We start from the raw sequence: 16,234 nt of genomic DNA on the forward strand, positions 1-16,234 counted from the left end.
GCGTGGACAGAGCGGACACCCTTCCCCATCCCAGATCTGGTAGAAAATGCCTCTACTCTCTCCCCTTCGGTGTGGTGTTGTCCTGTAAGTTTACCATATGCAGCCCTGTGTTTGTTTTGTATGATGCTCTTGCTCCTGGACTCTCACACGCATTCCCCCCCCCCCCAGTTCTGATGAAGACATTGTGTTCCTTTGCTCTCAGATACTGCATTCCTCTTTAATATTCATGTCATGAATCTTCCTTTTGATTTGGACCCATGTGAAATGCTCTGAGGCTTAGGAAAACATCAGCAAATATGTAAGTTGAGCTCTCAGGTTGGGAAGGGCATACTACGATCATTTGCAAGCCTCTCAAACAACAGAGCATTCCTTTATGTCACTAAAAGTAAGACTTGCCCTGGGCAGAAATATGGGTGGGGCTTGGGACTCCTGATGTCATAATACAGCTCGAGAGGGGACCTTGGTGGGAAGCCCCATGGTGGGTGGGTGAGAGACAAACTTGCCATGCAGACAGAGCTTGCCTGGGAAGTGTTATTGGGATACACACACACACACACACACACACACACACACACCAACGAGTAGGGGGGAGGCAAGGATCTGCCTGCCTCTTTAGAGCAGCAGAAAGGGAGAGGAAAAGGGCGGAGTTTATCTCTTAAAGGGGCCTTTTGCAGCTGCCTGCCTACTGAGCCAGGTTGCCACTTGCCATGCCCACAGGGCTGATGCACTCGGCCAGGTTCCCCCCCAGGGCGGGGCCAGGTGTGCCTGGATGCTAACCCTTGATGTGAGAAGCTCTGCCCTGGCTGACCATGGCTGGAACAACATGAGTGCCTTGCAGATATATAGATCTGTGCTCCCCACAGCTCTGGAGGCTGAGATCAAGTGTCAGCACGGTGGAGAAGCCCTGAGGAGGAAGATCCTTTTCAGCATTGCAGATTTCTGTCTTCTCACTATGTCCTGACAGGGCAAGGTGACCCCTCTGAGACCCCCCCCCCCATTTATAAGGGCATGGATTCCCACCACCAAGGGTTCATCTACTCGACATAGTCCTTCCTGTGCTGGTTTGAAAGAGAATGGTCCCCATGGGCTCATAGACTTGGTCAGCAGGGAGAGGAACTATTAGAAAGGATTAGGAGGTATGGCCTTGTTGGAGGAAGTGTGTCATGGTGGGGGGGGGGGTTTGAGGTTTCCAATGTTCAAACCAAGCCTAGTATCTCTCCTGCTGCTTTTGGAGCCTCTGAAACAGCAAGCCAGCCCCAACTAAACGCTTTCTTTTGTAAGAGTTGTTGTGTTTACGACGTCTCTTACCAGCAATGAAATACTGACTAAGGCATTCCCCAAACCCTGAACTTACAAATTCTCGCCTTGGGAGTAAGGTTTTCAGCATGAATTTAGGCACACAAGGAGGCAAACTCTGGCTGGACATTAGGCTTTCTGGCTGCCTCCAGGCTGTAACCCCTTTAACCAAAGCAGAATGAAAGCCACTCTCTGCAAACCTCTTGGAAGGGCATTAAGAAGGGAGACAGATTTTCTTTCTGGAAAAATAGGGCTAAGCAAACAGGATAGAGACTTTGCTTCAGTCTGTGGATTTCGTACTAGCTGCTTCAGATCCTTCACCAACTGTGATAGTTTACACAGCAACCGTGGGAAAACGATAGCCCTCAATAAAATCAACCTGATTGACAACAAAAGTAATTCTATCTCTTTGGGGTTAATGATGACCATGGCTTGGGAAAAACATAGACAAAGTGGCAGCTGGATTTATGGTTTTAAGCCACAAAGGGGTGTGGGTATCACATGACGTACTGGTCAGGGGTAATGATGTACCGAAAACCCCGGCTGTCCTATGGGAGTGTGTGTGGACACCTCTCTGGGAAGCTTGGAGAGGGCGTCCATGAAATGTAAGGTCAATGTTTCAGGTAGCTGAGTCTCAAGCCCCCCTTGCGCCGGAGTGGGTGGGGTGTCTGAAGCCCAGTTCAGGCGTCTTCCCAGCGATGGCCTCTTGGTCCCACCCCAAGTGTGTTGCGTTACTCTGTTCTGTGTTTGCTTTTTTCCTTTCCTCCCTTGACAAATATAAACGCGGGCAGACCGATGATAGGTAAGAGCCCCCTGTTCAGGCTGTTCCCGCGTGCTTTCCTATCCCGTTTCATCTCTGTAGTTGGTTGTGATTTTCCCTTCCTGGTCAGGAAGTGGAGTGGCTGAGAAAAGGGTCTCTCGCAATCTCGCGGTGACTAGGGCGGCTGCCAAGGTCTCAGCTCTTCGCGGGTCACGCATCCCGGATGACACTGAGGCCTCATGGGACCCTGGGCTGACCAGGGGACTGGCTGAGTAAATTCTGCCAGGTGACAGGGGCAGGCCAACGTAATGCCTGAATTCTTCCACTTATCTTCCTCCCTTCCTTCCTCCTTCCCTCCCTCTTATCTTCCTCCCTCCCTCCCTCCCTTCCTTCCCTCCTTTCCTTCCTCCTTTCCTCCCTCCTTTCCTTCCTTCCTTCCTCCCCTCCCTCACTTCCTCTTCTCTCTTCCTTTTCTCCTACTCTCCCCAATCCTTTTTTTTTTTTTTTTATTCTTTCTCCTGCTAAGAATTGAGTTCAGGGCCCTGTGCCTGCTAGACAGGTGCTCTGCCATGGGATTCTAGACCAAGCCCCCTTTTAATGTTTTAAGTTTTGAGGCAGGGTCTCATTGAATTTCCCAGGCTGGCCTTGAATTTCCTCTGCAGCTTAGGCGGGCTTTGAACTTCAGCGCTCCTGCCTCAGCCTTCCCAGGAGCTGGGATTAGGGGTGTGTGCCACCATGCACCCCCCCATCTTTATTTCTTTTCAGTTTTGTATGTGAACAGGGTTATAAAATGACCTAAAGGAGTCCTACCCCGAGGAAGAGCGGCCCACGTAATTGGCCGCTGCTTTCGATCCTGTTTTGGCTTGGGATCTCATGTTCTTTTTGTTTGAAGCAAACAAAGGGTCTCTCTACATGGCCTTCACTGTCCTAGAACTTGCTGTGTGCACCAGGCTGGCCTCAAACTTACAGAGGTCTGGCTGCTTCTACCTCTCAAGGGCTGGGTTTTAAAGGCGCGTGACACCACCAGCTCAAAACTAGAAAGGGAATAGAAAGATACCCACTTGTCAGTTTGGGCCTGACTTTAGCGAACACTTTCAATAGGAATCTTTGTCTAGAGTTTCAAAGCCCCAGGTGACCTTTATCCAACACACAGGAGGATTATCTGCAGAAAAGCTAAAGTTGTTCCATGGCTGGATGCAGCGTTGCTTGCATAGAAAACTCTGTTTCGGGGGAGCTATGGATAAGAACTTGGGCTGCCACGGCCTTTCGTTTGTCTGGTTGTGTTTTGGCTTGGGGTTGTCCTGGTCTGTTGTCTGTTACTGTGGGGAAGTGACCTGGGCCACGTGCTTACCATTGCTGCTTACAAAGTTCTAGCAGACCACACTTCTCCATCCAGCACCGTTTTACTTTGATTTAAAAAAATAATAATAATGATTCTCACTATTAATGCCTTTCCCTTCGGGAAATCTGTGTGGGCTCTGGTAAAAGGTGAAAATGTGTACAACGGTAGCCTCTCTAAACAAAGAAATTCTTTGGTGGGGGGGGGGAATCCCTACCACCAAGAATGCCATTGTGCCCTTCTAATGACACCAAGAACAGGGAAGTTAGAGATTTACTAGACACACCTGATTCCAAGAATGAAATGCCTACGATTCAGATCCCAGCCTGAGGCCATTAAGGGCAAGAGTTCAGTTAAGAAATCAGAGTGAGACCTTCCCTTTCGGGAAGTCAGGGCAGGAACTAAGCAGAAACCATGGAGGAACTCTGCTTGCTGGCTTGCTCTATCCCCACCCCCCTCTCTCTCTCCATCCCTCTCTCTCTCTCTCTCTCTCCATCCCGCTCTCTCTCTAATGTGGGGTTTCACTATGTCTGGCACGGAACTTACTATGCAGACTTGGCTGTTGGCACTTACAAGGATCTTCCTGCCTCAGCCTCCTGAGTGCTGTGAGACATATTATTTTGCTGTTGTTGTTTTACTTCTATCAAAGGTAGCTAGACCACCAAGGGCCACTATTCCACAAATGTCACACATACATCCCTTTGGCCTCCTCTCCTCCCCTTCCCTAACTGGTGTTAGTCCTGGTGGCGTCCCAGGTTAGTCCCAACACATTGGCAATGGCGCCGTCTGTACCATCTCAGCACTGGGCGGGCAGTGTGGGGCTGAGGCAGAAGGTTCCTGGCTAGCCAGGTGATTTAAACATGACACAGACAGGGAAGGTGAATAAAACAGTCTGAGACACATCCTATACAGAAAAATATTATTAAAGCGCAATGCCCGAGGAAGCCCGCATTGCGTCGCGACATAAAAACACTTCCAATCAACTTCCCTGGGAAGGGAAAGAATAAAGCCGGCCCCGTGTGCTACTGCATGGCTCAACAGAGAGTCCACGATGACCCAAGATTTTAAAGTTTAAAAAAAGTGCAACATGGAAAATGGGGAGGCAGCTCCAATGCTAAAGCACTTGCCATACAATCGTGGGAGCCTGGGTTCAGATCCCCAAGAGTCCTATCAAAAAGCTTGGCACAGAAGCCGGCCTATACTTCCAGGGCTGGCAGGTAAAGACTGGGTGATTGCCATTGCCATGACTGGCAATGCTGTCCAATAGAGCAAGACACCTGGCATAGATTTATGACCTTCATAAGCATAGGTCTATAACTGCATACACACACACATCACACACACACACATGCACGCACGCACACACACACACGCACGCACACACACATCACACATATAACCATACCCCATACAACATACCACACACAGCACACATCATACACAGCACACATCATACACATACACACCACACATACACACACATACCCCACACACATATACTACACACACACATACACACCACACACATCACACATATAACCATACCCCACACAACACACCACACACAGCACACAGCACACACACACCACATAGCACACACATACACATTACACACACACACACCACACACATCACATATATTACCATACCCCACACAACACACCACACATATCACACACACACACACACACATACACACCACACACATCACACATATAACCATACCCCACACAACACACCACACACAGCACACACACACAGCACATAGCACACACATACACATTACACACACACACACCACACACATCACATATATTACCATAGCCCACACACACACATCACACACACACACATACACACACACCACATCATACATACACGCCACACATATACCACACACACACACAAACACACACACATAAATAGTAGCAACAACAATAATAATGAAATAATACAATAAGCACGCAGACGGCCGAGAGCCACGAATGACAGCGGCAGGAACTGCAGAGGATACATGGGGAACTGCGTGGGAGCTTTACGGAGCGCGTATGGAGCTGCGTCGCTGTGTGGAGGAGCAGCAGGGATGCAGAGGAGCAGGTGGGGAGCAGGCCTGTGCTGTGGGCTTTGAGCAAGGCCACCTGCTCAGAGTTGCTCAGAGTACTGTCAGCAGCTGCGTGGCTGTAAGACTCTTCTAAGTTCCATGCACATTTTAAAAATGGCACAGGATTGTGTCTGCTCCCAGAAGCAAAACGTGGATAAGGAGAGGGCTGGCCACAAGGCAAAGTATGTTGGCAGCACAGCATCACAGAGAAAGAGGCGGAGCCTGTATCGCAGCTAAATAGGACAAAGAACTTTAATAAGTAAAATGCATATAGCAGAAAAGGGTGTAGAATAATCTGAAGTCTATTAAAAATAAAAACAGACAAAAACCTGTCTGAGTTAAGAGACAAACAGCCAGTCTGAAGAAGTCAATGTGAGAAAATGCAATCGTGGCCTTCTGCCTGTTTGCAAATGTCAGTCAAGTCCAAACTCATTGTTGCTTCACCGGACTTCTACCGCAGGCTGCTGGCTGAGTTTCCAGTCTTCCATCTGACCCCTGTCTGCTTCCTGCTACTATCCTGGCTTGCTGTGGACACCCCAGGCTCAATTGCTCCGGCTTCTTGAACATGTCCTCAAGTTTTAACTCAGGCGCCCACTCTCCAGACCAACTTCAGAGCCCTGGGAAGGGACAGCCAAACCTCTACGCCCCTTGGGAAGGAATGCCACGATACAGGCCCTGGTAACACCACCTCCCATCGGATGAGAAGTCCGTGAAACCAAAGACCAACGCCATCCATGGCTTTGCCTCTGGCCCCTTGCCACAACACTGGCACCCAACAAAATGCCAATGAGCCCTTCAAAAGAGCATCCGGGGAAGTAGGTCAAAGCGGGAAACAAAGGTCCCGCAGAGAAGCCCACATGACAGAGAGGAATTATAGCAGCCGCAGCTTGCTCTAGGCGTCCCCGCTGGAAGCCCAACCTGGTACAGATTCCGTGTTTTATTCTGTAAATGTGACGCCAGGAATGCAGCTGGTTTCAGGTAATGGACAAGCAGGCTCTGGCTTCTGACCAAAGCCTGTGAGCGTAGTAATCATCTGTGGACGTGTTGGAAGAAGATGTGATAGGAGCACTGACTGTGGCCCCTGGGGAGGGAAGCCTGGCCCTCTGGCCCCAAGTGGAAGGATCTTGACACAGAGACTTTCTCCACCCTACAACCCCAATGGCCGGGCACAGGTGCCTTCCTCTCTCAGCCCTCTAGCCTGTCCCATCCACAGGGGTAGGGCCTGGGGTCACGTGACGACTCTTTGAACACCCTGCCTGGGGTGGCGTTCATCTGTGGCTGACCGGCTGGCTGGCTCAGAGGGGACCTGACCGCCTCATTCACTCTTTCCCTAGAATTTTGCACTGGAATGTTGAAGGAAGGCAAATACGTTATTTCTAGGAAGATTCAGGTGCTGTGGAGGAACGCTGGTCCTGGTTTGCTGGTGACCTCACTCTGAATTTCCTGTCTCCTTGACAGAGAGGGGAAACTTCCCTCCTCTGTAGCACAGAGCCATCATCAATGGCTACATCAGCCTGCTGTCAGGAGAGTCTCACTGAAGAGGAAATTCCTATAATTAACTAAGTTTTCTCCCAAGAAAAGCCTGGGGAGGTCACACCCAGCCTTCATTCCAGAGAACTAAGCCCCGAGGCTATCCGCGGTGGCTCTAGCCTTAGGTCTCAGGCTCTCACTAACCAGAGATAAAGTGGCAGAACTTGCTCGGGCTGCAGACACTTGCCATCCAGCACCAGAACAAGGTCCCAGTGTGCATGGTCCCTGAAGAACCTTGCAGGTGGGCTCTAGGGTCTGGAAGGTGGAAGGAGGTATGCAGAGGGGCAGGTGCCCCACAAAACATGACAACCCAGCCCCCTTACGGCTGGGGATTGGGGTTTGTCTAGAGCATTTGGAGACAGATTCCTGATTCCTCTGGGTGAGGGCCCTTTCCCTACCAGGACTGGGGCTGTCACGGAAATCAGGGCTCCACCGTCTTACTAAAATTTAGGAAGCTCACAGTTGTCCTCAGAGTCCCACATGAATGGGCGTGGGATATCACGGGCAACGGGTCTGTTAGGCCCAAACAGTGGTTCTCAACCTGTGGGTCACGACCTCCAAGGATCTCATATCAGATATTTATATTACAACTCATGACGGTAGCAAAATTATAGTTACGAGGTGACAAAGAAATAATTTTATGGTCGAGGGACCGTTTTAAAGGGTCGCAGCATCAGGAAGGTTGAGAATCGCTGTGTTGGCGTGGGGGGGATGGGGTGGGGGGTTGAGGGGGGACGACCTTGAATGGGAATGGCCTGGCCTCAGACCTCTGTGGGAAACAAAGGTTGCTTGAACACTGAGGATAATCGGGAGCATGGCTTCAGACCTCTAAAGCTCTGCAGGAGGGTGGGCGGGCTGCAGAGGGTGACTTAGAGCTAGGGATGGCTGGGAGAACCTGCTCAGAAGGTCTGCAGTCTGCAAAGAGGGTGACAGAGCTGGGGACGGCTCGGGGTACCCGCAGACCACGATCTGTTCTTCTCTATGCCCCCGCTACTGTCTGAGGTCAGGCGGTTCTAATCTCCGCCACCAACTCTGCTACAAGGGACAGACAGGTGTGTGGCCCAGTCCCTAGGGACTGACCTCCTGTGAGCCTGAGAAGGCAGGGTACCAAAGTCACACCTGAGCAACGGTGGTGAGGCTGCTCCTATAGCAAGGGGGGGGGGAGGAAAGCAGAGATTTCTGGTGACGGCATACCCCACCGATGCTTTCTTGACATCTGGGTGCAGTGGGTACCAGCGTGGGCCATGAGTGATAGCATAGTGAATGCCCAAGGACGGGTTCTCCCTTTGGCTATGGGTTTTCAGAAACCTGCACGGGAGTAAATTTGACACTTGAAATGGAGGGTGGTGGACAAAGAGGCCAGTTGGAGCCATACCTAAGACCATCGGTGTGATGTTGAAGGAAGCCCTGTGTGGGCAGCCCCTTCCTCCTCCGTACTGAGAGATGTACATGTAGGCACATGCAGTCAGACAGACACACAGACAGACAACACACACATTTGGGCTTGGGTTTTGTTCTTCACTTACAGGTCTGAAGAAATGGAGGGTCTTGGTTACAAATCCCCCTGATCCCTGCTGCTTTGATGGAATCTTGCTCCTCACCCCCCCCCAACCCCACCCTGGACCACCTTGCTCTGCACAGACCCCTGTCGGCTCTCCCTTCCTAGTCTGGGCTGCCCTGCAGAACAACTAACTCTCCAGGGCTTTTTGGAAGGAACACTTGTCGCAGAAGTCGATGCAATATTAGCACACGGGCATCTCAATCCACTTGTTCCTTCGGGCAGAACCCAGAGAGGGTTGTTCCGAGCCTCTGATGCTAGCTCTAGCTCACGCTTTCCCCGGGGGCTGTGAGCATGGGTGACTTCAGCTCCCCAGACACAGTGGCTAACACACAATAGGTGCTGGATAAGGCAGAGAAAGGAGTCCTGAAGACAGGCTGAGCATAGGGAGAAAGGGTTGGTTCGAGGGGCTGGGTGCCCACCCTGCATTCTGAGCCCTTTGCTCGCTCACTCTGTTTCCCAAAGCAGACTTGCAAGGTCTACTTGGGAAGTGCAGTGAGTGGCTTACCAGGGCCACAGAGGAATTCTGGTCAGTGCCAACTACAAACTAAACTTACCCTGGCTTACTTGAGGTCACATGACTGAGCCTACAGCGTTGCTACTTTAGGACTCCTGCAGGTACAGACAGAGGCCACCTATCCAGAGTTGGTGTGAGAAACTGTACCCACTTCATAATAAAAGCCCAGGTAGGTTTATTTTCGGTTTTGCAGCATTTAGGAAAAGAAGCGCAAAAAAAAAAAAAAAAAAAAAAAAAAAAAAAAGGCCTGGTGTGCCAATTTGGTATAAAACTATCCTTTAAAATCACATTTTCCTGCACCCTGAATGCCCACTGGCTAATTCTCCAGGGAGGTACAATCTTTCCTGCGTGTCCAACATAGCCCCGACCCCAAATCCACCATCTTCCTGGGGCTTGACATTCCTTTCCCTTTTCTTCCAGATAGGGTGAGTCTCACAACAGATTCTAATTCTTCAGCCCTAAGATAAACTAAAAAGTGTCCAAGCCAGCAGGTGCCAGCCACTGGCTCAGGAAGACAAGACAGGGGCGTAGTTCCTGTTTATCCCTGATTCTTTGATGAGTTCTGAAAGTGGGCCATGAACTTTAACAACTGTTTGAGAGCACTTAGGGGTGTGTCTCGTTGGGGGCTCTAACATCACCATGGGGAAGCTGGCCACCCTCAGCGGCTGACACCCCACAACTGCAGCTGTGAGCCCAGAGCTCCTGCCCTCCCTTGTGAGTCACAATCCTGCCCACTTTCAGTTCCCTACATCAGCCTGCTTTCTTCCCCAGCCCAGTGGGTTACAGTCTCCCTGCCCTTACCAGGCCATCTCAGCCTTGGGACCCTGCTAGGCAGTACCACCGAAGACAGATCAAAAGGGATGGGCAGGTATGGCTGGGTGCACGTCCCCTTGCCTTGGGGAAGGCTGGTCACCCAAGAGCAGCCCCTAAACCACGGGATCAGGCTGGGAGGAGGGGTCTGGCTTGGTTTTGTGACAGGCCTCTTCCAAACCTAAGGCACAGAATTCAGGAGACACATGCTAGGTGAGCAGCCCCAATCTGCACAGCTGTCTCCCGGGGTTTGTCTGGGCTCTGGGATGAGCTTGGGGCTTCCTTTTAGAACAAGGTAAATAAGCTCCACTAAAAGGTGGTTCCCATCCATGTGCCCCGAGGGGAACTGCAGGAAGGAGGCAAGGCTCAGGTAGCATAGGTTGATTGATTCTCTCCACACTCAGCATGCTCTTTCCAATGTCTGGGTAAGTCCCTGGGCTTGGGTGTGGACAGGTAGATACCGTGGGGAAGCAGGCCAAACAGACATCATGAACACAGGTGACCCATGAACATAAAGCAGCTCTTGTGGCTTGATCTGTGTGTGATGGTTGGAAAGAAGCCAGATGTGGGGCCTATGGCAAGACCCCGGCTGCCCCCAGCAGACCATTGCAGGAAGGGATTGCCCACACTCAATGGATGTCCTAGTTTACTTACTTTGCAGAGTCCCTCCTGAGAAATTTTATTGTTGTAAGTATTGTTCCCTTAAGAATGTTTTTCTTTCGAAAATCAGATGGTCTATAAGGATAGAATAGTATGTAGGTATAGCCAACACACAAAGGCATATATATATATATATATGCCTTTCCTTACTTGATGAATCAAACCAGGGACTCGTTGTATATAGATACGTGCACACAGTATGCTTATACAGACATACACTGAATACACAATGTGATGTGCCTCACAAGTGCATGTTTTTACAATATATTCTGTTGCTTTTAACAACATCTCCGTCATTCGATTTTACCAATAAAGACTTGGGAGCCAGATGCTGGGGTGATAGTCTGTTAGCTCAGAGAGGCAGAGAAAGCACCAGCTGACCTTGCTCCTCAGCTGAGGTCCCAGAAACCTTTCTTCTCCTACATCTTCTCAAAAACTCTCCTCTAAGGGAACGTGTCCCTCCCTTCTACTTCCTGTGTGTCTATCTGTCCTCCTGACTCCCTCTTACTGTCTAAGACTTTCTTTTTTCTTAATAATCCTGTGTTCACTTTCTATCAACTGATTGCTTGCTCCACCTCCGAACCTGTGGCTGACTTTTTAAAATCCTGTTTACAATATTCAAGCAGGAAGCTCTTAGTTTAAAGATGTATGCTAGGGCTGAACCAACACCACAACTAGAAACACATTTTTCCAGTAGATAATGCAATCCTTGGGGTTGACAGTGTGATCAAATATCCTGCAACAATGTTCATGTATATATACATATGTACATATGTGATTTTTCATGAAAATGAGCTTTTCCTATGTTTTTCAAGCGAAGCACTAATCTTCCTGTTAATGTTACATATGTGAGTGCTTTGCCTACATGTATGTATGTGCACCCTGTGTGTGCCTGGTGCCCATGGAGGACAGAAGAGAGCATTAGAGCCCTTGGGACCGGAGTTACAGTTGTAAGCCACTATGTGAGAGCTGGGAATTGAACTCAGGTCCTCTGGAAGAGCAACAGCTGGTCTTAAACACTGAGACATCTCTCTAGCCCCACAGTCCTTATAAATGGCCTTAATAACATTGGGGAGTTTCCCTGCCTCTGAGATCTACCTACAAATCTTCCCCATGACTGGTTCGATAGTTCTTAGTCTGGTCATTGCCAGCAGAGTGGACATTACGAATAGGCTTTGCTGTTTGCTAACATAAAACAAGTGTCACAATGGTTCTAAACAGTGCATTAAAATTTTCACTTGGAAGCCTGGTGGTGGTGGCACACACCTTTAATCCCAGCACTCAGGAGGCAGAGTCAGGTGAATCTCTGTGAGTTCAAGGCCAGCCTGGTTTACAGAGCAAGTTCCAGGACAGCCAGGGTTGTTACACAGAGAAACCCTGGTGTTTGTGTGGGGGTGGGGGGGGGTTAACCTTGAAACCACATTGGCACTCTTAACAGCTGGAAGCAAGAAGGCCATGAAGCTAGGTAAATAGACTCAGATGACCTTTATCTAGCATGGGGACAGAGTACTAGATTTGTGGGTGGGCATGTGTTGTGGGGACCGGACGAAAACTCATTCTTTGAGTTTTCCCAGAACAAACTAATGTGTCTTTGCTCCTGGGAACGGAGCAATCAATTACGAGAATGCACAGGACACAGCATCTCAGTTTCCACTTGTGTGCACCTTGTCCAAGTGCTGTGGGCACGCACGAAGGTGTCTCTCAGCTCTCAAGGTAACCGTGAACACAGTGAGTTGCCTACTTCACTGAGCTGACAGTGCTCATTGGCTTTCCCTTCCTAATGGCAGGGTATCTATCTGCCCCTGGGGGCATTTGTGGATCAGAGCTGCTGTCCTGGGTGGTGGGATTTACTCGACTGCCCTTGTGGATATGGGTTTACACGTATGTTTCCTGCCCTAGTTGTGTTTTGTTGACTGCTTTCCCTTTAGTTCGGCTCTTACAGTCTACGTGAGTTTGCTTGAATGGCCTCTGCATTTGCTTAGTTTTGTTGGTGTCTGTTTCCTCCTCTGGCACTTTGCCCCCATGAGCACAGGCTCGTGTCCATACTGACAGCAGTCAGTCTCCACCGTGTGAATATTTATGTTTCGTTTCCCTTTGGAAAAATTAACAGAATCGACGACCATTTATTTGGTGCCTCTTTTAGATTCCAAACGTAAATGTAAACAACAACAAAACAAAAACAAAAAACCCAAAACACACAAGCACAAACAAACAAGAAAACAAACTTGATAGCAGCTTGGTCACAGGAGTCACTGATTGCTGAGACTTCCCTCAAACAGAGAACAGTCTTCCCATCCTCAGCAGGGAGTTTATGGAGGGAGTGATGTGATGGGGAAGTCCAGGGACCCAGCTTTGGGTCAAGGCTGGCGAGCTGCACCAATGGCCTCCTGAGGTTGGAAGGCTTCTTCCTTGAGGCCTGCACCAAACACGGAGTCCCTGCTCTCTCTCCACTCTGTGAGCTCGCGTCTGAGCACAGCTGTGAGACCTCGGCTTCAGTCCTGAGTGGATGCTGTTCCACTCGTGTGGTTTTATTGATTTGTTTACGGACTTGACACAAGCTGGAGTTCACATGAGAAGGGGGAAGTCTTAGCCGAAAAGAAGCTGTCCACAGGTTGTGGGCTTTGATTGCCTTGACTGATGGCAAGGCAGTCCTGGGGTGTATATGACAGCAAAGTCAGATGACGCTCCTCTATTGTAGCGCCAGCTCCACTAGTCGAGTGAAGGCCTAGAGATTGAAATAAGAAACAAGGCTTATATACTGGCTCACAGCACAAGTGGAAAATAACAGGGTTTCCAGACTTAGCTCCTCCCCAGAAGATGTGTGTTAGCAAAAGAGGAAGAGTACCTATAACAATTCGGGTGGTGGTGGTCAGGGAGGACAAGATGTTCCAGCCAACAGCTCAGGCTTGCTCAAGGTGCCTCCGGGCCCTACACTCTATGTCCATTGATTGTCTTGGTTGATGGCTGACGTGGAGTGCTCAGCGTACCGCAGTGGTGCTGCCATTGGCAAGGCGGTCCCGGGGTGTATATGACCGAAAACTGACTAAGTCAGAAAGAGCAAGGCTCTATGTTCCTCTATGGCCATTGCTTCAGCTCCCATCTCCAGGTTCCTGCGTTGAGTTCCTGCTGTGGTGTGATCCAAGAGTTGTAGTATGAACTAAACCTCTTCCTCCCTATCTTAGTCGGGGTCTCTATTGCTGTGAGGAGACACCATGACTATGGCAACTCTTATAAAAGGACACATTTAACTGGGCTGGCTTACAGTTTCAGAGGGTTGGTCCATTGTCACCGTGGCAAGGAGCTTGGCAGCACGCAGGTGGGCATAGTGCTGGAGAAGTAGCTGAGTATTCTATATCTGGATCTGTAAGCACAGGGAGGGATACTGGGCCCGGTGTGAGCTTTTGAAACCTCAAGGCCCACCCACACAAGGCCAGCTCCTCATCCTCAAATAGAGCCACTACCGGATGACTCAGCATTCAAATACAGGAGCCTGTGGGGGCCATTCTTATTTAAACCCAAGGTTGCTTTGGGCCACGGTGTTCCACCTCAGTAGTGGGAAGCCTAAGACAGAAGTTATCTGTAGGTGGGGTGATGCCTCATACATCCGATACTTGTACTGTTCATGTCTGAGTGCCTTCCCTTAGGAGCTCGGCCTTGGGTCAGGTTCTCTTTCATGGTAAGATCAGCTTTTGGGTACAGAGCTTGCTAGTCTCTCCTCCCATCCAATTGCAGGTCTGCAGGGATGCGTCAGCCAGCCCGGACAGTAGTCAGGATAAGGGACAGTAAGAGCATCCTTGATTTTTGGCTGAGAAAAGATTGCGTCTAAAACTCATTTCACGTTAGAGACCGGGCAATGCTTTAGACGTCTCTTGAAGAACATCTCTTGCAGGCTTCTATGTCTCCCATTTTCAACATTCCCCCTTGACGTAGATAGGAGAATGCTAAGGGAAAGACATGGCTGAAACATTGATGCCACAACCCAATTCCCAATGAGGAGAGCAGCTCGAAGGACATTGGCTCTGACTTGCCAAAGGGAAACTAGACCTCTCAGGGGATTTCCATGGACACCGAGGTCCCTGGAAGATCTAGAAGGAACACAAAGAGCCGAGACAGCAGCTATTAGAAGTTGCTTTCAAGGAGAGTTGCCGACTCCAGAACATAGTCCTGGTAAGGCTGAGACACTAATGGAGCAAAAGAAAATACTAGGCGTTTTCCCATTGCACACAAGTCATTTGGGGTAATTATAGGCAGGGTGATGGAGTTGAAGACTACAAAGACGTCTTCAAAGAAACCAGAAGCCATGAAATGAAGTTGAAAGTTCGTCAACTTGGCAAGGCTTGTGGGCTTGTGTGCGACAGACCACGTGACTCCAAGTACTACACTGCTTTATTTCTTCGGCTCGCCTTGTCTTACTGTCATTTGCTGGTGATGGCTGCGATTTAGGATGGTTCCGGGACTCTCTACACTGTTAGCCTCTTGAACTTTCACAGCTTCCTTTTTCAACAGGAAACTGAAATGTAGAGACTGAGGATCATGGTGCACGATGGTTTCCAGGGCTAGAACACTTTTCAAAGTTCTGTGTGTGTGTTCTTGTGCGCATAGGTGCGCCAGCATGTGGAAGCCAGAGGATACCTTCAGGCTTTTGAGACAGGATTTTGTTGTGCCCATACTCTGAACCTCCAAAACCACCAAGAGACCATGTCTGATGCAAAAGCAAAGAGTCTTTTTATGAGTCCTGTCTGTCCAATACAGTGGGTGGAGGAGGAGGGACCCCAGTAACAGAGGGGCAGGGAATATATTGGGGGTAGGTGTCTGGGTTCTGCTCGTTGCATAGCAACAGTCTCAGGATTGGTGCAGCTCTGGGCTGGGGGAGCCTGTCTTGAGTTCACTGGTCAGCTGCAGCTGCAGGAAGATTGCTGTACCTAGAGAGGCCATCCAGGGCCATTGCTACCTACTGCATTCCACTATTATCAGCAAAGCACATCCAGAGCCTGCCAGCTAACTTCTGATTTGTTCCTTGCCGCATGAAGGGTATCTGGAGGTTGCTTCCCAGTGATTAGGGCAAGGTGGGGGGCTCAGCACATCCTGCTGAGTCAGGGGGTTTATGTCTCGCTTTGTCTTTTCTGCAGCCTGCCATGGCTGCCAAAGCAGGGGGCTGGGGGAGGGGCTGGGCCTTTCACCACAATGCAATGGTCCCCTGTCTACCTCTTTTGAGACAGGCTCTCACATTGGTCTGGAGCTCGCCAATTAGGCTAGACTGGTGGTGGGTGGGTCCTAGGGACCCTCTCCTCTTCCCACCTCACAACCCTGGCATTACAAATGCGCACCACCACACCCGGTATTTTTACCCGAGCTGGGGATCAGACTCAGGTCCTCATGCTTATGATTTAAGTGTTTCACTGACTGGGTAGTGGAGTCCCCTCATCCCACATTAGAATATCCTGCTAGCCCAGTTTGTACTCATATCCGTTATCAGCATAATAGCTCACGTTCAGTCAGCCTTTAAATCCATGTATCCCACAAGGCCTGTTTTTTTTTCCCCCCCTTAGGAGGAACAAGTTAAGCCACAGAGCCTTATCTCCATTATTGGTGGGCATGGCAGTTACCAAGGCTGTAGGATTCACTTGCTTGGTCTGAGGACAGAGCACTCTGGGAGCTGTCTA

This window comes from Phodopus roborovskii, unplaced genomic scaffold (assembly GCF_943737965.1).
Source record: "Phodopus roborovskii unplaced genomic scaffold, PHOROB, whole genome shotgun sequence".
Classification (NCBI taxonomy): domain Eukaryota; kingdom Metazoa; phylum Chordata; class Mammalia; order Rodentia; family Cricetidae; genus Phodopus; species Phodopus roborovskii.